Source organism: Euprymna scolopes, chromosome 12 (genome assembly GCF_053919585.1).
Source record: "Euprymna scolopes isolate OS-2025 chromosome 12, ASM5391958v1, whole genome shotgun sequence".
Lineage (NCBI taxonomy): Eukaryota > Metazoa > Mollusca > Cephalopoda > Sepiida > Sepiolidae > Euprymna > Euprymna scolopes.
Window position 1 is genome coordinate 128,346,605 of NC_136493.1, and position 24,418 is coordinate 128,371,022.

General features: G+C 34.3%; 1 protein-coding gene across 1 annotated transcript in view; it reads right to left on the minus strand.

The window, feature by feature from the left end:
• Positions 1 to 24,418, minus strand: part of LOC145291477 (parathyroid hormone/parathyroid hormone-related peptide receptor-like) — a 1,157,133-nt gene that overhangs the window by 739,313 nt on the left and 393,402 nt on the right. The window contains exon 2 of the mRNA XM_080137359.1: positions 13,690 to 13,791. The gene's annotated coding sequence lies outside the window, so the exon portion shown is untranslated. The remainder of the gene's footprint in view (positions 1 to 13,689; positions 13,792 to 24,418) is intronic.

Consider the following 24,418-nt stretch of genomic DNA (forward strand, 5'->3'; position numbering starts at 1 on the left):
CTTATCTGTTTGATGCACAGTTAGGGATCAATAAAGAATACTTAGAATTTTTTATTAAATGCAGATGAGCAGAAATTTAATTATATTCAACCAGCAATTTGACATTAAAGCATTCATTCTTAGTTGACAGGCTCTCTTTTTGCCCGTATTTAATGAAGTAAAACGATGCGCACAAAGACACACACACACGCGCATACATACATACATACATACATACATATATATATGTATTAACAAACTTTTTAAAAAATCACGTGAACTCTTTCGAAATTTTTTTGTAAAGAATAAACGCAGCCAAAAGCAAATGTCTAGTAGTCCGAGTAATTCAAAGTAATTCAATCATTCAAACAGCGTAGTGTTTGAATATATAGTTAAGTGTTAGCTTTACTTGTTTAGAACTGTTTTAAAGCTGCACCGCTCACTCATTTTTCGACCAAATTTCAAACATTTTTTACAGTTCATAGGTCATCTTCTCAGCTATATTTTGCATTAAAAATGCTCAATTTTCGTTTATTAAAACAAAAGTTATAATAAAATTACTGGTGTTCGCAAGTCCTCAGGGTTAGTAAGGAACCCAAGAGACGGTTTGTTCTGATTGACTGTTGGTTACCGTAGCAACTTTTTCGTCGTTTATAAATTATAGCGGGAATGTCGCTATTTCATCTTATTTGGGTTATATATTAACAAAAGTGATGCTCTTGCCCTATTAGGGCTGATAATATTTCGCTTTCGACGTCGCCCGTTAATCCTGTTTTTCTCCTTTTCTGTCCCTTCTTTCATTTCTGTCTTTCATTTAATTTATGTTCTGTTTCTATCCTTTATGTAATTTTTTAGTTAGTCAATTAAAAAGTTCGTAATGATGTTTTAATGGATTGTTAACAATAAGTATGCTATAGAACACAAAAAGTAAATATTATTTCAAAGTAAAGCCTAGTAAAATCATGGATTACATAGAAAAATGCGAGCATGAAAGTAATGTGGTTAAGATTAAACTTAGAAAAGTTTAAACTTGAAGAGAAAAGGACAGGATATTCTAATAATAAATATAGTAAAATATTGCCGTATTAAGAATTTATATATAATGTTAAATGTAATTAAAAAAAAAAATCTTAATGCTGCAATATTTTTAGTTATAAATTTATTATAATCTTTACTAGAATATCTTGCCTTTTTCTTTTCTAATTTTTACAACTTCTGCTTTCCTAAGCTTAATATTAACTATATTACCTTTCATGCTCGCGTTTTTCTGTGCTTTATACACACACACACACACACACACACACATACACACACACATATATATATAAATTTAGTTGTTAAATTTATATATATAGACACATCTATTTGAGTTAAGAATTTATTGTTTGACAAAAGGAATATATATTAATTTCCTTAATCCATGGATTTTCAATAATGGCACATATCATCACAGGAAATGAAATGCGGTTAGCAAAATGTTCAGCTGTGAAAAGCACTTATTTTGCTTTTCAGCACAAATATTGAAAATAGTTTTGGGCTGGTGAATGATAGTTATATGAATAACCCCATTTAATAAGGAAATTAATATAACCCCTTCTATATATTCCTTTTGTCAAACAATAAATTCTTGACTCGAATATATGTGTCTATATTTTGATTTTCAGAATTTAAATTTAACAACTAAACGTATATATTGCTATATTCTTAAATATTGAGCTTTTCCTTTTTGGCTAGGATCACCCTGAAAGTGTTACCTTTAGTAATATCTATCAGGATTTTCATCGGATTTTAATCTGTGTCTTGTCTCGCTCATAACTTAATATATATATATATATATATATATATATATATATATATATATATATATATATATTGATTAAGTTAATTGGTAACATGAACTAAATGCCAGTATTTTTCAAACGCGATCAATACGTGTGTAGAGCTTATAAATTAATAAAAATCATATAAACATTGTATTACAACGATTATATATATATATATATATGTGTGTGTGTGTGTGTGTGTGTGTGTGTGTGTGTGCGTGCGTGTGCGTGTGTGTATGTGTGTGTGTGTGCTTTCACTTGTAATTTCTGATTTCCGAGGGAAATGTTAATCGCTCGCTTTTTATCTAAACACGCCTCTTTATTGGAAACGTATACAACCATTTAAATAATTAAACAGATTTCGTTTGGTTCTGTTTTTTAGGTTTACAGCATATCATCCCTTTTTTCGGTTATTTAATGCAAAATCTAATGACTTTGATTAACGTTTTCATGCCTCCAGTTCTTTATCTCTTAACATATTGATTTATTCATGGTGTTTGCTTTGTTGGTTGTTTAACGACGTATCAATCCTTTTCGTGTTATTTAGTGCCAAATGCAGGCATTTTTATGCTTCAAACTATTTATATTTACAAATATTTATTGATAGTGTTTGATTTGATTGTTTTCTTTAAAGGCATATTAGTTTTTTTCGATTATTTAATGCCGAATCTATTTTTGTGAAGGTTTTTGTGCTTTAAGTTCTCTCCCCCTCTCTCTCTCTCTCTCTCTCTCCCTATATATATATATATATATATATATATATATATATATATATATATATATATATATATGTATATATATATATATATATATAGATATATATGCAAATATTTATCTATGGTGTTTCGTTTGGTTTGGTTGTTGTATAGAAGAAAATTTTTGTTTCTGTTTGTGACTTTGCAGAACATGATTGAGTTTTGCGAAGGAAATGCAAAAATTAATATCAATGTTTGGTGTTTTTTCTTTTCTGAGAAAGCCGGTATCTGAAGACAACCTGCTCCGATATATCAGTCAACCAGATTTGAAGATTAGATTTGATGTTGATATGGAATAAAGGGTTGGAAAAAATGTTGTACTATTACGATGTATTCAGTAGGGATCGAATATAAACAATAGATGACACTAACGATTTTAATTAATTTATTTGTTAATAAACATAGATATTTTTTACCACAAAGAGACTTTCCAGCGTTTCTCGGGAATATATTATGCCCCTTATTTGATAACATAATGTTTTACCTTTCTTCTGACTACCTAACTAACTGCATTTTTGTCATGAAGCCGATATCTTCAGACAACCTTATCTGGCAGCACCAGTTAAACAGATTTGACTTTTTTTATTTAAAGAAAGGGTTGAAAAATGCAATGTTGTAATATTCCTACATCTTAACTCTTATATGCTGGATGCACTAATTTTTTTTTTTTTACATAGTGATCACCACTTATCAAGGCCCGGAAGCCACTCAGGGATAAGGGTTATTGCAAGTACAATAATATAATAGACTAACTAAATCAATTAAATTAATTCTAAACATGGTATTTTTAGGAGTGCCATTAATTTCCTTATGGGATAACACCTTGTACCCTCTTGTTCAAAGCTCTGAATGTAACAGGTCGGCCGGCTCGCTTCAGTAGGGTGGGGGTAGGGAGAGATCGCACCTTTCTAATCGACAAGCGTTTAATTTACTTTTTTTGTTTTTTTCCTCCTTTTCCTTTATCTTGATGTCTATATATGTACTTCTTTCAGTAACGTCACGTTCACGCTTAAATGCTGACTCGACATTAATTCGGCACGTGAACCGTCAATACGCTAACATATTTAAATGACGAATTCCGCGATTACGTTACATGAACATTTTTTAAACATTTTTATTCCAAATTTTTATGCTCTACGAGTTATTTAAATACACTTCGTCTGTGATCTATTTATCGAAATTAATAAATATCACATGAATAAAGTTAGAGAGCAGAGTAAGGTAACCGGTAAATTGATGTAAAGCTTCGCATTACGTCTTTTTTATGTATGAATTTTGCCCCTCCCAGTTTACTCAAATTATTACAATTATTCAGGTATCCCGGATTATGTAGCTTCAGAGGAGATATATACTTATAGGAGGAGATATATACTTATATGTATCTATTTTGTAAACCTGAGGATAAGGGCATAAGAGAACAAACAAAAAGACAGAAAGCACAACTACACGTCATTAACATCATAAACTTATAAAATGCAAACTTTACAGGATGGAAGAACTTTACAAAATGGAAATATAAGCAAAAACAATAACGTGTTTTTATTTACTTAAATTTTATTCTCAGGATTGCCGCAACAAAGATTGAATCGTCAACATCCAGAAGAGAGTCATTTAAAATAGAATGCACTTGGTACTTTATCCGTTACGTCTTGTGCGCATAATGAATAAAAATAAAGTTCCGTTTGAAATTCCGTGCGGATTTTCGTATTCGACAGAACAATTTCCGAGCCCGACAAGGCACTCCAGAGAAGGTCGTAGGTTACATCTACCGAAACCTTGTGAAAATAATACTCAAGATGAGAAGAGAGTCTCGAATATTCCAAATAATGTAAATTCTTTATCCTTATCTAAAAAAAAGAAAATAACATTATTTGTTTACATCTATATTAATTTCACCTGCTGTTTAAATATATGTATGTATGTATGTATGTATGTATGTATGTATGCCTGTATGTATGTATATGTGTTTGGATGTCTGCCTAAAACCTTTTACAGAGGCGATGAATTATCACGAGATCGGTATCGTTTTGAAATCGACCCTTCGGACAACAAATATAAAAAATGACCAAATACATTAATCACTTTACCCTCAGCATGGCACCTTTCTACAAGGAGGGGTCGCTTTTTTCGCCGATATTTTCGAAAGTCTTCGTCTCTTTTCGATTGACTAGCGTTAATTTAAACCTTCGCCACTTCTGGTTTTGCGATGGACGCAACAGCAAAGACGTCATGTTTTGTTTTCACGTTTTTTTCCTCATTCGCGGTACGGGTTCGAGCCTGCCCACCTACTACCCTTTTTTATTATTATTTTTTTTGCTCAACACACACCTCCACCCACCCCCCGGGAAATGTCGGGCACCCAGACTAGTTTATAATATAAGCAAGCAATTTGTGATAACACTAATTATATTTCTACTAGCAGATTGCCCGGCGTTCCCAGTCGTAAAATATACTTGAATAATATATCTTAATTTATGCTGATTTCATAATCATTATGATAGAGTCAATTCTCTATCGATTACTATATTGAACCTAATATATAGTCGTGATTAAAAAAATTGACGTGTGCACTATCAACTAGAATCGAAACCAAAACATATAGCTGTCCATTGAGGCTGCCATTTTGGAAGATCGGCGCATTACTATTCGCCAAATAGCCCAAAATGTCAAGATTAGTACAGGGTCCGTGGAAACTATCATTCATGACCATTTGCATATGCATAAAGTGTTTGCCAGATGGATTCCCAGGTTGCTCACACCATTCCAGAAGCGAGAACGCGTCGAGTGCTCGAAGATGAATTTGGAGATGTGCCAAGAAGATGAGTCAAAGTTTTTCAAAAGACTGATTACACAGGATGAAACCTGGGTCCATCACTATGATCCAGAGACCAACACCCAGTCAATGCAGTGGAAGCACTTGGATTCACCACCTCCAAAGAAGGCAAGGGTGCAGCTCTCCGCTGGCAAGGTGATGCTCACAGTCTTCTGGGACCAGGACGGAGTAGTGATGACAGATTTCCTGGCAAAGGGTACCGTAATTACAGGAGCCTATTATGCTTCACTTTAGAGGAAATTAAGGGAAGCTATCAAAATCAAGAGGCGGAGCAAGATCAGCAAAGGTACCCTCCTCCTGCAGGACAACGCCCGGTCCACAACTCGCATGTCGCCAGATCAGAAGCACGGGCGTGTGGTTATGGAATCCTTTCCCATCCTCCCTACTGCCCTAACCTTTCATCTTCTGACTTTCACCTCTTCCCAGCCATAAAGTTGTTTTTGAAAGGAAAGCGTTTCCCAGATGATGCACAGCCTTGATTTCTGAAATCACGTCGTGGTTGGAGACCAACCTGGGGTGTTCTACAAAAACGGTCTCCAGAGCTGCATCAACCGATGGGAGAAATGCTCTAGTGCAATGGGAAGTGGGTCAGCCCTCGTAGTCATAGAAATAAATAATACAAAGTTATTTCGCTTTTTCTTTTTTAATAATAAATGTCTAAATAAAAGATTTCTTTTCACTGTGAATAATTTATCATGATATTTTGATTTGCAACAAAGTCGTTCATTTTTATTTTTACCTGCTAATTTCATTATCGTTTCAGTTTATTTTTCGAAGGTTCTTTCTGCATTATGTCAATTTTTAACCGTCTTTTAATAAGCGGTTAATGTATCTTCTTTTTCTTCTAATTCCATTTCGTTCGTATTCATGGTTTCTTTAATGTTTTTCTTCTTGAATCTTTATTTTTGTTTTCTTTCAGTTTCCTCTTTCTCTTCTCCTTCATTCTTTCCTTTCCTACTTTTCGTTCTTTTTTTATACTCATATTCAACCCAAACAAAGAAGAGTAAAACTTGAACGTAAGAGGTTACTACTTTGGACCATGTATACAGAGTCACTATGTAGGGAGTTGAACAGCGCGATGTCTGTTTATATTACACTTCAACTCAAACAGTTCGAAGGAAGAAAGTTTTCCGGTGTCTTGGGTCTTTTACATTTCTGCTTGTCGGATTAGTTAAGAATATTTACGTCGAGTGGGCACACGAATTTGAATTTTCAAAGCACATTTCATTTAAATACTTGTAAAACAGTTACACGCATTCAAAATTGCGGCAATCAGATAATTGTTGACAGCGCGGGACTTATTAAAGCTGAGACTCTTCTTTTTTTTTTTGAACCGTGTCTAAAAGCGAAAGGCTAGTGGTAGATGCACCAGACCAGATGTGGTGACAATGTACTCCATGCATGGGTGAATGGTATATGTGTAGATTGATAGAATACTGCGGGTTGCCATCTTCTTTACAGCAGACTTGGCAATGTCTTCAATATATTAGTCGCAATTCATATTGATTGTAAAAGTTAAACAAAGGCGTTTGAACGGTGAGCTTTCAGTTAGCGCATAATTACTGATATCAATCGATAGTTGAGGAGGTTTCTTGTAATTATTTAAGGAAAGAAGCTTACTCTTAGCAGCATTAAATATTACAATCCATTTACGTTCCCCATTTCACTACAGAGTGAAGGCAATTCTCTAAGTTTTCAGCCATTGTCTTAGAAATGTGAACATTCGTTTTCGCTTCCTGTAGATTTCTTCTGTTCATTCATTCATTCATTCATTGTTTTTCTTCTTTCGTGCAATCCTGTATTTTTGCCCCCCCCCTTTCGCATCTTTTCTACGCGTTTTTTTTTATTTGTCTTTTTATTACTCTTCACCGTTTACATCATTCGATCCTAGATCCTGCGTTCTACACAATAATTGCTCTTTTCCATAAAACTGCCTGAACAATTATGGACAGGCGAAGATGGCACGAGCAAGATTATATTTATTTGTACATCAGATACAATCATCGCAGAATAAATGAAATGCCCTCACAACCTTTGTTATCAAATATTTGCGCGCGGGGATCAAGTGCAGTTTGTCGACCAAAAACAATAAACAATGACAACTTTCGAAAAATATTTTTTGAATCAATATACAAGACTTTGTTTTCCTAAGACAAAAGGAAAACATTGTTGCTATTTGTCGATTACTACTGATAGTTATATTGAACTGAACCTCGATTACTGTCATGTCTATTATGATAAACGGTAATTACACATGCCAGAAAACATACATACTAATATATATATATATATATATATATATATATATATTAATATTATTATTATTATTATTATTATTATTATTATTTGTATGATTATTATTATTATGATTTTATTATTGTTCTTCTTCTTCTTCTTCTTCTTCTTCTTCTTCTTATTATTATTATTATAGGTTATAAAAATACGAGTGTCGTATCGGGATGCACTGAGTTGATCGTTGTTGTTATTCCCTGGTTATCGTTCGTTTTTAGGTTTTCTTGTGTTTTTCTTAATTCCTTAATTTTGTTTTCTTTCACTTTATCATGTCTATATTTCCTTCTTTTTTATCTTTACTTTATTTATTTCTTATTATTTATTCCTTCTTTTCTCAATAAGTTACTTACTCTCTTTTCATTTATCTATCTATTTATCTATATATCTTCGCTTTTTCCTCTCTGCCTTTCTTTCTTCCTATCTTTCTCTCTTTTAAATATATTTTATATACATATATTTTTATATTTATAATTTATATATATATAAATATATATATATATATATATATGCTTTGAAAATAATAAATAAATAAATAAAAATTATGTCAAAATCAACAACAACAACAACAACTATATATATATATATATATATATAATTATTACTATAATTATTTTTAATACCTAGAGACACTAGTGTTTCTCGGGAATCATTAGTCCAGGAAGTTACGATTACAGTCGGTCGGGAGATTCGAACACCACTACGAAGCCATTTCTGACTCCATTAGCAAGGAACAAACCACACGACAACGTTAACCGCAAGGTATATAGTTGAGATTAGCATTTATATTAATGTATAGACGGCTAGAGTGATTCGGTGATTATAACATCATGATCTGTGCATACGAGCGTAACTGACCGACTTGAATTCTAACTTCGAGTGCTAAACAATAAGAACCGAGTTCTTACGCGTATGTTATCGTTATCCCTTAATTTGATTGTTGTTATTCTATGTATAATGTCATCAAGTTAAAATAGGAGCAATAGAACAAATATTTCTATATAAAAATAAGAGAAAATTACACACAGTGAGTTCAAGGTATCACGTAGGTCAAGTAGAACAAATATCGAGTTGCCATATTCAATCGGCTCCCTCATGTCATCATTCGCCAGTTTTCGAACATGGACAGTCTGTAAGATTGCAAATCTAAACATCACTTTGCACGCAGGCTGTGAAATTGAGAATCGGAAATTCATATTTATCTGGATTTCAAACCTAATAAAGATTCACAATATCACATTGAAAAGAACTTGTTTGAAAGTGTTAAACTGAAATCATCTGATTTCAGAAAATATCGAATTACATTCGAAATGACAATCTTAAATTTACTTGATCATATCTAAGATGTAAGTCTGAAACATTCCTAACGACTTACTTTTTTTATCTGATTGTCATTTTTAAAGTGAGTGTTTTGCGTTTTCCTTTCTTTTCATTTTTATTGATCTCCTAATTTTTTTAAATGTGGTTTTTATTAATATTTAAACATCTCTGATTAACAACCAAATAAATAATCGACAATCTTTTTTGCTACTGTCTGCAAAATGCGCATAAGGCGTATATGAATATATTATTGGCACTTGCTCATCCCCTTAAAAAACTAAAAATTGAATGTAAATTAATTCTATTCTTTTGGTCGATGGCATACAACTAACAATTATATATATATATATATATATATATATATATATATATATATATATATACACGAGCAAACAGTTAATAAAACATGTTAAAAACACTTTTAAAAAGAGTTAAAAACATATTTAATCTGAAAAGGAGACACTTGATAAGTGGATAGTCTTATAGTATTATAAGCTCTATCTCCTACTTGATTTTATCGAGCTTTTACATCTGGCTGAGATAACTTTATAAATATTAATTTTTTAATATTTATATCATACTTTATTTTTACTATCTTGGATCATTTTGGTAAATTTAATCGTATTTTTTATTATATATACATATATAAGATTACAATTAAATTTACCAAAATTTTATATATATATATATATATATATATATATATATATATAATCGTTGGAAATGTTTGTGTGTGTGTGTGTGTGTGTGTGTGTGTGTGTGTGTGTGTGTGTGTGTGTGTGTGTGTGTGTGTGTGTGTGTGCTTATCTATTGATATGCGTGTCCGGGTGATGGGAGTTTGGGGTTGACTGATGGTAGCAATTCGTGTTAATAAATAAACTGTTTTATTGTAATATCCGTGCTGAATGTTGTCTTGTCTTATGTGGTTTGAAATTTGAAATATATACCGTGTTTAATTGTACATAGCGAAATCTGTTTTATCATTTGTGCAAAACGAATAGCAGATAGAAAAGAGTCTTTTTCAGGAATGAATTAGTGGAATCAAATACATGTATTGTCTTATGACCTTTTTTGCATAGCGGACGTCTTAACGATAGAACCTTTAAAGTAAAGAAGAACTGATCCCTATTAAACTGGTGGCTCTTTATAAGTCAGAAGAATAGCCTAACAATAATAATGCATGTAATTTAAAACGTGTTTTTTTTAATTATTAAATAAGAGTTGTAACATAATTTGAAGGTAGTTACGTGCGTTATGTGCATTTTCTGAATTGATTAGAGCGTTTTTTTTAAGAAGCCGATGTTCTTTTATCAATTTAAAATCCAAGGGTTTATTACAGATTGTTTCCTCGTTGTAAGCACTGTGTAAATTTAGAATTAAAATTTGTAAGTTAAAAGTACCAATACAATGCAGACTAAAAAAAAAAACAATCATTTATTTAAACATTTCAAATAACCATGCTTTCGACTATCTACATCTTCATCAGGCATGGAATCAGTTTGTGTTTTTTCCCCCTTTTTTCTTTTTTACATAGTTTCGCTAAAAAAATCAAAATCAATCTTTAACGCTCTTTAGTCAAATGTTCCAATCAGGACGATCGCGCATATCTGGCGTGAAATGAATTATATAATTATTTTCGTTTGAGTTTTATGTAAATTTGAATTAAACGTCATAAGTGAAGAAACCAATACAACGCAGATTGCTTGCAAATAACGTTTTACCTATTTAATAAAAAATAAACTAACATATTTTCGACGATATATATCTTCATCAGAATTTTTCTTTTCCTTTCTTTTGACATGGTGTCATTAGTGTTGTGGGGTACAAATCAGCCCTATTTGAGAACTAAGTGGAATCACCCAGTACTATGACTACTTCTGGGTTCAGAGACTAAATGGAGACATTCATACCAAGTTTAACCGCATGCTACGAACACGAACTTCTAATACCACTTTAGTGGCTCCTGTATTCTTTATGATAAATACATATATTTTATACACTTTATACTACTTGTGGTTTCTTTCATTTGTAACCCCTAGCACGGGTCTACAACAATTAGTAACCCGAAGTCAGTGTGATGTTAAACGGTGAGTTTTTTTTTAATACTCGCATCAGAAGGGTTACACGCGCCAGGTTCGATTCTTAACTCTTACGTTAGCTTCTTAACTTACAAATTCTAATTCTAAGGAGTTATATAAAGAAACATCAAAAACTGATTTAGTTGTTGTGTAACATAATGAGTGTGAGAGCGTATGAAGGTGTCGACGTCAGCGAGGGCTGGCTGGCTTGCGAACAGATTAGCGACAACGGCACCCGAAAAATGCGCATGTGCAAATTTGGGAAGTGTGTGCGAGAGATAAAAAAAAGAGAAAAAATCACGTGCTAAAGAAAGCGTCGAATAAAATAGAGGTGTAAAGTTGAGGACGAGAATGGCTGTTGCCGGCTTGCGGTCGGAGGAAAGAGAAACGTGAAACAGAATAAATGGACATGTGTCAGCGAGAGACGTTTAAGTGGTGTCGAAACAATTATAACAGTAATAAAAAACTTTAGAAAAAGGAAAAAAAATGGCGATCTATGTTTTTATTTCTTTCTTTCCTTTGTTTGTAACTGCAACATTACAGTCGTACGCAGTAGTCGTTTCTTTTAAATAGTGTTTGCCGATGAAAATCTAGACTAATTCTTTAAGATGAAGGAATGGCAGTTTCCTGTGCTTCGACTGACTCGCGGCTACCATACTGGAAATAAGATAACCATCTATGAATTTCAGTTAATGAATATATATAATATAATTTTATAACCGAGGTTCTATTCTTTAATAACAATTTCTTACCAGTAATGCGAAGGTAGAGAAAGCGAGATGGAATGTCATGGCTAGTTTTCTTTAATGTTTTAAGATCTTATTTTATAGACCTTCATCGAATCGCTTATACTTGGTTTCTATTCTAAGAAAGCTATTTTGTACATTTTGTACGATTGAATATGTTTATTTTCGTTTTCTTACAAATGTCAAACTTTATTTAACATTTGACAGTTAATCTTCTGTAATATTGTCGTCTATATAATTAATGTCCACACTTTTAACAAAATGCGTTCCAACTGCATATACATGCTGGTAGCCGTGTTTTGTCATACAAACAATCAAACTATTGTTAAATCAAAATCAAGTGATAGTATGACAAGAGAGAGAGAGAGAGAGAGAGAGAGAGAGAGAGAGAGAGAGAGTTCGGATCAGTATGTGGATCATGTGTAGTTGTCAGTGCGACGACGGCAGAAGTGTCGCCCTGGCTTCCTCTCTCACTTCCTTTCTCTCTCTTATTGAGTTTGCTTATGTCTTATATTGACATTACCCACATTCCTTGATCGGAATCTGATTGTTTGCTTATTTTGATATTCAATTTGAAATTTCGAATTGTTTTATTGCATTCCAAACTGAGCAATTTGAATCCACTTAAAATATTTTCTGTCATTGTTTCACCTCCTCGATTATTCGATCAGAATGTACAGGGTGGAAAGATAAATTTGCCGCTCCAAAGAAAACGGCACAAAAAAAAAACTACAGCTTTATTTTAAAACATTTATTGAAAAATCAATTTAGGTAACTTGAGTATGTAGTACAGCTGACATATATTCAATATAACTGACTTCAGCTCAATCACCGGCTCGATACGGTCCGGAACTTGAAGCATGCCTTTTCCACAAGCGCCGGCGGGTGCTCAGCATATACACGGCGGATAGCGGCGACCAGGCCGGCTTTGGTGTTGTGGGAGGTCATATTTGTGAGGTTCTCGACATATGACCAAACGGAGCGAGTTCAGGTCAGGGAAGGAGGAGCCAATGAGAGAAGGCTAGAAAGTCATAGCACTCATTCTGAAGCCTGACTCTCTTTAGACTTGTGGGTTGGCGCCGAGTCCTTATGCAACACCCAGGGTCTGCCAGCGGCCATCAGATTTCACCAGGGGTTCATCACACCTTTCAGTACATCAAGGTACACATTGGTGTTGACTTTCAAGCCGACTCCGGAGATATGAGGTGGCATGATGTGGCCCTTACTTGAAACCACATAAATACAATAACCGTGGCCGGAAACTTTGTTGATCTGCGCCCTCAAGCATTAAACCGTCCGGATTTGCATCTTTATGGTTCTGGCAATGGTCCTGTTGTAATAACTTGGATACAGCGGCGCATCTCCGATCTCTCTCGTTGAACATTGTGTCACTTTCAGACATGAGAGAAGGCTCCTATTGCTCTTAGCATTTGGACACAACTAGCTAACTATTAGATGGTCTGCAACAACAAGAAAAAAAACGTTTTTCATCAAATGGAAATGGAATCATGTCGTCTTTTTTAGGAAGATAATTTTATCGTTCCACCCGGTACTATTTAAATCATAGTTCAGCAATCCGATTTATTTCTGGTTTTACCCGGATCAGTAAATGTTAGTTTGCAAGGCATCCGGTAATATCCGGCGTTGTTCGTCCCCTATGCAACATTTCTATTTCATTGCATCGACTCAATGTCTCCAATATAAAGCACATAGAAAAAAAACAAACAACTGCTATATTAACCGTGGCAATATTCTTTGTTTCATAAAGTTAAAAAAAAATCTATTCGAATATATTTTTTTATAAACATAGTATTTACACATATGTTGAACATATTATTTTTCTTTAAAAAGAAAAAAAAAACTTACCTCAGTTCTGAACGGAATCGATAATTTATCATTCCATTTACTTATTTTACCGCATCGATATTGTAGAAATAATATGCCGCTAAAAGATTTCGAATCGACAATCTGTGGAAACAATAATAAAACAAAAGAAACGAACTGATAATTACTTGTAGCCGAACTGGAAGAAATAAACAAGAAACAAAGCAAACAGCAAATAACCCAATCAAATCAATCAAAGTTCAATTGGAAAATAGAAAACATACAACAAAATATTGCCAGACGCATGAATAGAATGGTTTGAGATAATCAGCTACATTAACGGGAAATTCTGAAGTTCGGAAGGAAAGTAGCAATATACATAATACTTATACGAATTTAAATGAAAATGTAGCAGACATAAAATCTCAATGTTTAGCTTTAGATAGAATAGAGATGTAATAGAATCGCTTTCCTTGTTTAGTTTTATTTGCTGAGTGAGATATGAGAACTGATTACACCGATCTAAAACTATTATTAATAAAAACCATGTAGACTTAGTCATTGGATTATTCTCTGCTTTGAAATGAAACCATTTGGACTTCCTTCTGATTTCTGCTTTTGTTATATATATATATATATATATATATATATATATATATATATATATATATATATAAACAGAAAACTGAAAAACGTCTGGAGGAAGAAATGTAGGTACATTTTTTATCACATGGTTTTTCTTAAATGGGAAATGGATTCTATATTGTTCATTGAAAAAGTGTTTTTCTCAACCTCTGAAGAGAGGCCGATCATGTGAATATTTTCAAACGATATAAGGTTTGAAATTGTCTGACTAGTCGCCAAACAATTGTAACGAAGAATGAAAGTACACTACTTATTGCTATCCATCCAATCTTTGTTGTTTTGACTTTGTTAAAACAATATATATATATATATATATATATATATATATATATATATATATATATATATATATATATATATATATATATAGATAGATAGATATCGATTTATATACAATATTTGTGTAGGTGTTATCGAAAGCTCTTAGTTCACGGAGGAGATCTGCTACTAAAAAGATATGGATGCGAGGTCTAGCAATAGGCATATTACGGGGATCTTTACATGCTGTCTATACACACACACACACACACACACACACATATATATACACGCATCTCTATGTTTTTACCTCTTGATGAAGCCAGTGAAATAGTGGGCAAAACGTTAAGTTTTTAGGTCTTTCCCATTTTTGTTTGTAATTCATGACATAAGATTTATTTCATCCTTATATTATCAAAGTAGTTTTATGTTTACCAGCAACAAGGATAGAATAGAATCTAAATTATGCCCGGTGTTACCCAGATGCAAAATCGCGTAAATATCTTTTAATTCATGCAGATGTCATATTTTTTTTTAAATAGAACAAATTATCTATTGATTATTATTTGGTGCTTAATATATATAGTAATGATTTTAAAAGTTTTTGATTTTAAAAGTTAAAAAAAAAATACTTTGGTGAAATCAAAACCAAAACATTTAACACTCTCAGCTTAGTTATTATTTATCCTTTCAGCATTCATTGTTACCAGATAGGCTATCGCTATACAAATCAAGCGAGATCAAGTAAAATATAGATATGTACGCATGTTCAGAAGTTCGTCTATATACTCCTGCGAGATCAATTTTGGTTTCAATTTTGACCCTTTAGAAGCGACACTACGAGAACAGGAAATTGGAAACGGCTGAAAATGAACGTTTTAAAAAGCAGGTGATTAAACGAACGTGAACGTGTGGTTTTCTAGATCAAACATCACACGATAGTAGTAGAGAAAATGAAATCACAGTGCGAATTCTATAACATAATAAAAGGTACAGACGACCTCGTTTCGTAAATCGGACTTATTATAATCTAGGCAGTATATAAAATGTTGTAAGATTTAGTAACCCCCCCCCGAGCGCCCCCAAGCCTTTGGCAGACATATAAAAAAAATGCACACACACAGATATTTTTGCTTTTATATTATAAGCTAAAAGCCAAATCGAAAGTGTTCACGAAATCCGGATGCTTTATAAATTACGTCTGAAGTCAGTAGACCAAATATTCAGAGAGGAGTATGGCAGAGACGTTTTGCACACGCAAATTCACGCATTTCGTTAAATCATAGTCGTTCAAAGATCTAAGAACAATTCCTGGCACAACTTTATTTGCAAAAATTAGAAAAGTAACCGTCTCAAATGCAATAAATAATCAACATAATCACAATAAAAATAATTATCTATTTTCTCTTTATGTCTCAATCAACTCAAGTCTAAAGATGAGAACGATTTTCTTCAACGATAGCTAGCCCCCTCCCCCCCACAAATTTCTAATAGTGAATTTATGATGGCATATATATTACACTAACCTTGGTGTCCGGCGTTGCCCGGGTCGTTGCAGGTGTATGTTGAGCAAAAAAAAAAAAAAAGGAAAGGTAGTAAGCAGGCAGGCTCGAATCCATACCGCGAAGGAGAAAAAGAACGTGAAAAAAGTGACGTCTTTGCTGTTGCTCCCATCGCAAAACTTGATGGGACGTAGGTTTAAATTAAGGCTACTCGATCGAAAAGAGGTTACGACTTTCGAAAATATCGGCGAAAAAAGCAACCCCTCCCTGTAAAAAAAGTGCCCAGTTAAAGCTGAAGGAATAAATGTTTGGGCCAATTTTTCGATATTTTTCGACCGAAAAGTCGAGCCTCAAGACGATACAGACTTCGTGAAAATCCGTCGCCTCTGTCGAAAGTTTTAAATAGGCATACAAACATACATACATATATACATTCACACATACAAACAAACATGATGATTGCAACGTCTTGTCAGACGTGTGCCACTCCCTCAGACACTTAAAGTCCATGAGCCCAAAAATGACTTCCATCGCCACAGGACCATTTTAATAGACACATAACTGAGGGAGTATTTATAAACAGATGATGTTAAAGGGTCTTAGCTTTGTATGACATCTATATCTCTCTTTCGGTTCAAAATGTTGAGAACCAGCAACAAGCAAGAGCAAGATAGACAGCAACAAGTTAAACTGCAGACCAGCTTAATGCGGTACTGGTCTCCCGCTTTATGGTTTTTTAAATCAGAGATTTGCTTCTCCTAGAAAGGTTGCCTTCACCACGGCTTACGAGAGCCCTCTCCACCCCAACACACACATAACATACATACACACAAACACACACGGTGCTAGTGTGCCGTTGACCCCGAAAAAGGGTTCATTCACCCTTTGGAAGGTCTTGTTTTTAATCCTTCAGGGAGACTAGCCACCCTCCTCACCAAACAGGTCTGATGGCGGAACCAGTTTAGTCGCCGGTGACCCGACCATGAGGCACGTAGTACTGGGTTACATGGTACCAGTAACATATTACATGTCCTGACAAACATACATACATACATTTAACAGGCAGGTAAGATTTATATTATAGGTTAAAACAGATTGATCGCTAGTGACACACAATATACTTTTAATAGCGTTTTAGTTGATTGTCTTGTTCAAAGTAAGAAAAGGAGAAATACCACAATGCCTATAAACATGTGGACTATATCCTGTAGAGCATGACAAAAGGTTTTATTTAATGGAGTTCTCTTTGAGGGATGCGTTTTTGGTCGGATCCTACGATGGGATTACACATTGCTCTGTGAATCGTACTTCGCTTACATTGTTTCCAAGATCGTCAGAACATTAACGTTGACGCAGTTTAATGTGGGATTTTTGCTAAGTGAGTGATTCTGTCGTCCTCACTCATAAAGTAAAATATGCGGCGACAACTATTTATTGAAAGGCGGACGTGCATCAATAATAATACGAACATTTTCATTGGTGCTAAATAGTGATTGAAGAATTTTGATATGTATTTAATACTGTTGTCGAACTGGATTTTTATGATTGAATTCGTTGTAGGGAAAACTTGATGTAAAGAGATGATAAAAAGTAATAATTAAAGGACAAAAACTAATCAACGATAGGTGTTAGATGCATAGACTCTGACCCAGAAAACAGCGATTATTACCCCGATGTCAAAAATCTCGTTCATGTAATATGAAGGCATAAAGAGATAATAAGAGAAGCGAGAGTTATGAGGCTGCCAGAAGTAAACTCAAGGTCCACTGTTTACTCCACGAATTTATCCCAATCTTCTGTGTTCAATCAGCTGTCAACTTACTTGTCATTCTTATTAAGGCTTTTCACTAAAGGAGACTATTGTACTTGTTTAAAGCTGTATTATTAAATTTTTTACGTTATTATAACGTGATTTAAAATTTTACAATACCTCTGCACATTAGCAAATTGCAATAATAAATCTTTTCCAACCGTGTCTTGAGTAATTCTAAAGTTGTGGTGTTAATATTAAGTACTGTCTTTAGGTTTTAGTCATATAGCCAAACAGGCGGCTGTTTTTTTAAAGCCTTTCAAAACTAAAAAAAAAAGTCTGATATTTGTAAATAAATACTTGTCGAGGTTATTCAAGTGTTTTGGTTTCATCTTTATATTGCGTGTCATCTAAATATCCTCGCAGCTTGTCAGTTCCGATTGACACTTCTGTCATAGGTTAATTATTCTTGGTTTCGTCTAATGTTGTTAACTATTATTTTCACTCCATCCACGATTTTTTTTCAACTTCATCGTCAAGTAATAAATCTATCTGCCCATTCTTCAATGACTATTTTGTCTGAAAATAGATGTTTTTCTTACAAAAGAAAAAAAATCGAAAAAAATAAATACAATTTTCTATTGCTTCGTAATTGAAAAAGAAACACAATTTTCTCGTCTTAAAAGACTTCGTAAACAACAGCACGATGAAGTTGATTGATTGGAGTCGGTGAAATCTATCATTAATATTTATACGATTTCATTGGCTTTAAAAAGAAGGAAGCTGGTTATATTTACGTCAGTGTAATTATATATATATATGCATATATATATATATATATATATATATATATATATATATATATATATGTTTGTTTCTGTTTTTGCGATACGTTTTGAAAAAGAAGCAAGATGGTTATATTTACGTCAGTGTAATTATATATATATATATATATATATATATATCTTTGTCTTCTTCTTGGAATTACTGGGCGATCTGGCTGAAATTTTGTATAGATTTTCTTATAAGGTGCAGCGAGCTAAGTATTATAATATCCGTTTGAGACACAGTTAGAAATTAGCAGAGATATATAGGGATTAGTCACCATGTAAGCACATTTACTGTAGGAGTTTTCCCGGAAACTACTGTGTCGATCTGACTGAAGTTTTCTGTGAATTTTGTTTATGTAAGGTGCAATTATAGTATCCGTTCAGAGCACTGTTAGAGGCATCAGTCATTCAATATCATGTCTACTCTAAGAGTTTTCTTTGAATCTAAATGGGGCAATCGGACTGGGATTTTGTATAGATCTTTGCTATGCTAGAGTGCAGCAAACTAGGTTTCATGGCATCTGACTTGAATGATCTGGAGAATGACTTGACTATCTTTAAGAGTAATTGATTGTAAAGTAGGGGGATCATTTAACGTTAAATTAATACAGAAAAGTGAACACCCACTTTATATCACAAAGTTACAAACAGAAGCACAGCATGTAGTGAGAACAGATACTACACTTTGATATTGGTCAAAAGGCCTAGAAAAGGGAATTTATTTGCTCCCCCCAACGAGCAAATAAGGCACAAGGCCGATTTTTAATGTGAGGAGTGAAGGGGAAATGGGGACCAACTCCCCGGGGAGTAGGGGAGCTGGATAGTGACAATTGGTATGAAGGGTTGTCCCTACACTGACCAAGGTCTTATATGTCGGGTTGGTATTTATTTTCTCACCCAACGAGCAAATTAGGCACAAGGCCGATTTTTAATGTGAGGAGTGAAGGGGAAATGAGGACCAACTCCCCGGGGAGTAGGGGATCTGGATAGTGACAATTGGTATGAAGGGTTGTCCCTACACTGACCAAGGTCTTATATGTCGGGTTGGTATTTATTTGCGCCCTCACCGAGCAAATTAGTCACAAGGCCGATTTTTAATGTGAGGAGTGAAGGGGAAATGGGGACCAACTCCCCGGGGAGTAGGGGAGCTGGATAGTGACAATTGGTATGAACGGTTGCCCCTACATTGACCAAGGTCTTATATGTCGGGTTGGTATTTATTTTCTCCCCCAACGAGCAAATTAGTCACAAGGCCGATTTTTAATGTGAGGGGTGAAGGGGAAAATGGGGACCAACTCCCCGGGGAGTAGGGGAGCTGGATAGTGAGAATTGGTATGAAGGGTTGCCCCTACATTGACCAAGATCTTATATGTGGGGTCGCCCCCACATATGGTCTTTGCTTGCAGTATCTGCCGGAACAGATGATATTTATTTGCTCCCCCACCGAGCAAATTAGGCACAAGGCCGATTTTTAATATGTATATGGTCTTTGCTTGCAGTATCTGCCGGACAGATACTACACTTTGATCTTGGCCAAAAGGCCCAGAAAAGCTGAATTTATTTGCTCCCCACCGAGCAAATTAGGCACACGGCCGATTTTTAATATGAGGAATGAACGGGAAAATGGGACCAACTCCCCAGGGAGTAGGGGAGTTTGATAATGACAATTGGTATGAAGGGTTGCCCCTACATTGACCAAGGTCTTATATGTGGGATTGCCCCCACATATGGTCTTTGCTTGCAGTATCTGCCGGAGCAGATGGTATTTATTTGCTCCCCCACTGAGCAAATTAGGCACAAGGCCGTTTTTAATGTGAGGTAAAAACCAGCTCCCCTAAAAGGGGTCACTCTGGTTACCAAAAATAATAATTGTCCCAGTATAGAGGGTTTCCCCTCCATTGACTGGTACAAAATTATCTTAAGTGCAGTATCTGCCGGAACAGATGGTATTTATTTGCTCCCCCACCGAGCAAATTAGGCACAAGGCCGATTTTTAATGTGAGGAGTGAAGGGAGGGGGAAGGGGAAAAGGGGACCAGCTCCCGAGAGGTGGGAAATGGGAGCTGGTTAAAGGTCAGACATGTGGGGTTGCCCCCACATCTGGTCTTTGCTAGTCATAGCTTGCAGTATCTGCCGGAACAGATACTACACTTTGATCTTGGCCAAAAGTGCAAGAAAAGCTTAAAAAGCTAAGAATAGCATCTATTAACAACAGACCTTTGATCTTAACCAAAAAAGCCAAGCACAAAAGTGTTAATGACAGACTGTCCGACAGACCAACCGACAGACCGACCGACCGACGGAGTGACTTAAAGAGTCGCTTGAACGCGACTAAAACTGCAAGTTACAATCAATGGAAGTGGTAAAAACTTTTTCCTCTATTACATTCATACTCCTCCTCTGCCCACTTATCACCGGTGGGGATACGTCTACAAGGAACCTGCGAGGAAGCACCGGTTTGAGTTCGTAGTTGCTTTAAAAAAACGGATTGGTATTTTTCCGTCGGTTGAAACGCAACTTTCGATTACATCGAATCCAATGTTCACTTATGCCATTTCTTCGTCTTCTTTTTAAAATTTTTTATTTATATTGGGGGGGGGGGTTAACGAACCGAAGGGTTACTGATACTATCTTTTTCTTTTTTTTTTCTATTTTCTTTTCGTTTTTACTTTATTTTTTGGTTTATTTCATTTTCATTGGGGGGGGGGTAATGGACCAAAGGGTTACTATTGCCGTATTTTTCTCTTTTTTTTAAAAATGTTTTTATCAGACATTCTTAGCCCACGTTCAATTTTACCTTGCTTAATTTAATAGCAGTCTATCACAATGCTCTCTTACTGAAATCCGTTCTCCTCCACATTAAAAATACAGTTTACGCAGAGAAAATCGAGTTTATTACATAACTAAACGAACAAACGAAACCAACTACCATTGGATTCCCAACTGTATGCCACGTTCCTTTTTTTTTTTCGACATAGCCTCATAAATTAACACTCCCCTGCCAACATTCTGGGGAATACAGTTCAGTTCTCTTACAGAAATCCGTTCTCCGCCACATTCTACAGTTTACACAGAAACAATCGCGTGTTTTTGTGTATTTAATAAATACACAAAAACACGAAACGAACTAACATTGGAATCCAGATTTTACATCTAACTCTATCCGTCTGCAACTATTAATTGCGTATCCTACTGTATTTATGTTACGTTCATTACTTTATCGACCTAGCCTTATCGATTAACGATTCCCAGCCAACATTTAGGTAAATACAGTTTTATATGCAGCCGATTTCCAAGTATATGGACTTCTTCCTTTTCTTTGCTTTTTTCTTCCCTCGATTTACCGTGATTTCCATTCCAGCTTGGATCACGCTACACCGGCAATCATTTTTGCAACCAATTACTCGCCTATTTATTCCTTTTATTATGTTTTTCTTATGTTATGTTTACTGTACTTTTTAAGGTGATATTACGGGGGAGAAGTGACTTCTTCTTTTCATTATTTTTTTTTACACATTGAATTTCTCGAAGTTTCATTCGCCCAATTAAAAAAACGATGTGTAAATTGAAGCAGACGACAGTGGATTTGGAAGAAAGCCACTATGACAGCGATGTATACACACATGTTTAATTAACAACAACAAATAAAAACACCGGTGTACTTACACTTAACATTTGTAAAAAATCTAGTATTGCAAATAAAAAATTACTTTGTGTGGATAAATCTTTTGCGTAAACAAAACAAAAGACAAATAAATAAAGACATTAAATAGCATAAAATAAACATATTTTCATTTCAGATGCTATGTTTGTTTCTGTTTGTCTTTTTTCTTCTTTTTTCTTCTTTTTCCGTTTTTTCCTTCTTTTTCTTTTCTTTTTCTTTTTTTTCTTTCTTTTTCTTCTTTTTTCCTTCTTTTTCTTCTTCTTTTTCTATTTTTTCTTTCTTTTTCTTCTTTTTTCCTTCTTCTTTTTCCTTCTTTTTTCATTTTGTTCTTTTTCTTCTTTTTTTTTGTTTGTTTCTTCTTTTCTTTTCTTTTTTGGCCAATTGCATTTTTTTACCCCGTCCCCTCCGGAAGCAAACACCCGGGCAACATTTTTTTTATTATTCTTTTGTTTTGATTTACCCAAAACCACACACATCTCGAAACACCCGAGCAACGCCGGATACCCCCGCTAGTCTTATGTAATATTTCACAACCTACGAATATTCAGACATTTTCTTTCGTTAAGAAATCTACTGAGTTTAATCTCTTATAAATACGCAAGATTCCGTGCTATTTGATATCCCAGTTTTTATCCAGTTACCGGTAAGAGATATTTCTACAACTCGATAAGAATAAATTTTGTTCATTTTTATGACCTGTTTCTAAAGGTAACAGATCCTCTGTAATCTAATAACGGACCTGATTGTGTTTGGAAAATAGCGCCAATAATGTTATGGATAAATATTCATTATTTTAATAAATTATTGCTGGTTCTATAATAGCAGAAACATAATAAGTTGGATACCACCAAAATATAATATTAATAATAATAATAATAATAATGATGATAATAATAATAATAATAAACTGGCGCCAGTAGGACTGGAACCGCACCAAATAGTCGAAAGGTCGAGGATGATGGAAAAACTGAGACGAGAAAGCATTAACCAGGCCTTTACAGAGTAAGTGGGAAAAGGACTAAAACTACAATATATATATGACTAAGATGAAAACGAGTTAAAATATTTGAACAAAATAAATACGTAAAATGCTTACGGTTTATGTGGCCTTTGCTCAGAAAAAAGATGTAGATAGATTATATCTACCTAGAAAAGAAACTGGTTGAGGCTTACTTAGTGCTGAGCATGTGGTTAATATAGAAGAAACATCTCTAACTAAATATATGTCTGAAAGTAAAAAAAAATAATTTTCTTCGTGAAATGGAAAGAGAAAATATAGTAATGCCTGGAGTGAAAAAAGTCAGAGATTTCCGAAGAGGGACACTGGGAGATTTCAAGAGAGAAGGCATGAGAGAGACAGAGAGAGAGAGAGAGAGAGAGAGAGAGAGAGAGGGGAGGGAGAAAGAGAGAGAATTATTTGGAAAGAAACTACACAGTTTATTCTTAAAGAACACTAAAGTTAGAGATAATGATAGTTCGAATTGGTTGATTAGAGATGATTTTAAAAGAACTACTGAGAGCACATTAATGGCAGCACAGGAACAAGCCACTCACACTAGGTCCATCAAACACTAAATCAATAAAACAACAGCATCGTTGCCGATGTTCAGATTGTATAATGAAAAAGAAGAAACATAAGCGAATATTATATCAGAATATGTTAGTTCAACGTTAAGATAAAAATGGAAACTCTACAAAGTCGTTCAGGTCCTACATTGGACTATATGCAAACTGTTTGAATTAAACCACTATGTGCAGTGGTATGAGCATAAACCAGAAGTGGAAGAAGAAAACGACAATATCAAACTTATTTAGGACACGCGCATACAAATTGATAAGGTCTTTGAACATTCCTGAGAATATTAATATAAAAACCAAAAGATCTCGTACAATCAGTGATATATCCTGTTTTTCGATACAAGAGTGCAAGACTGAATATGAAAATAAATATCAAGATCTAATTAGAAAATTGAACAATTGAAATGAAAAGAAGTTCTCATTGTAATTGGAACGCGTAGGACCATCACGAAACGCCACCACATAGCTTACATGTTAAGGTACAACTTGAATGCCTAAAGTCAAAGAACTTGACCTGATGTTCAAGGAAAAATATAACTAAAACA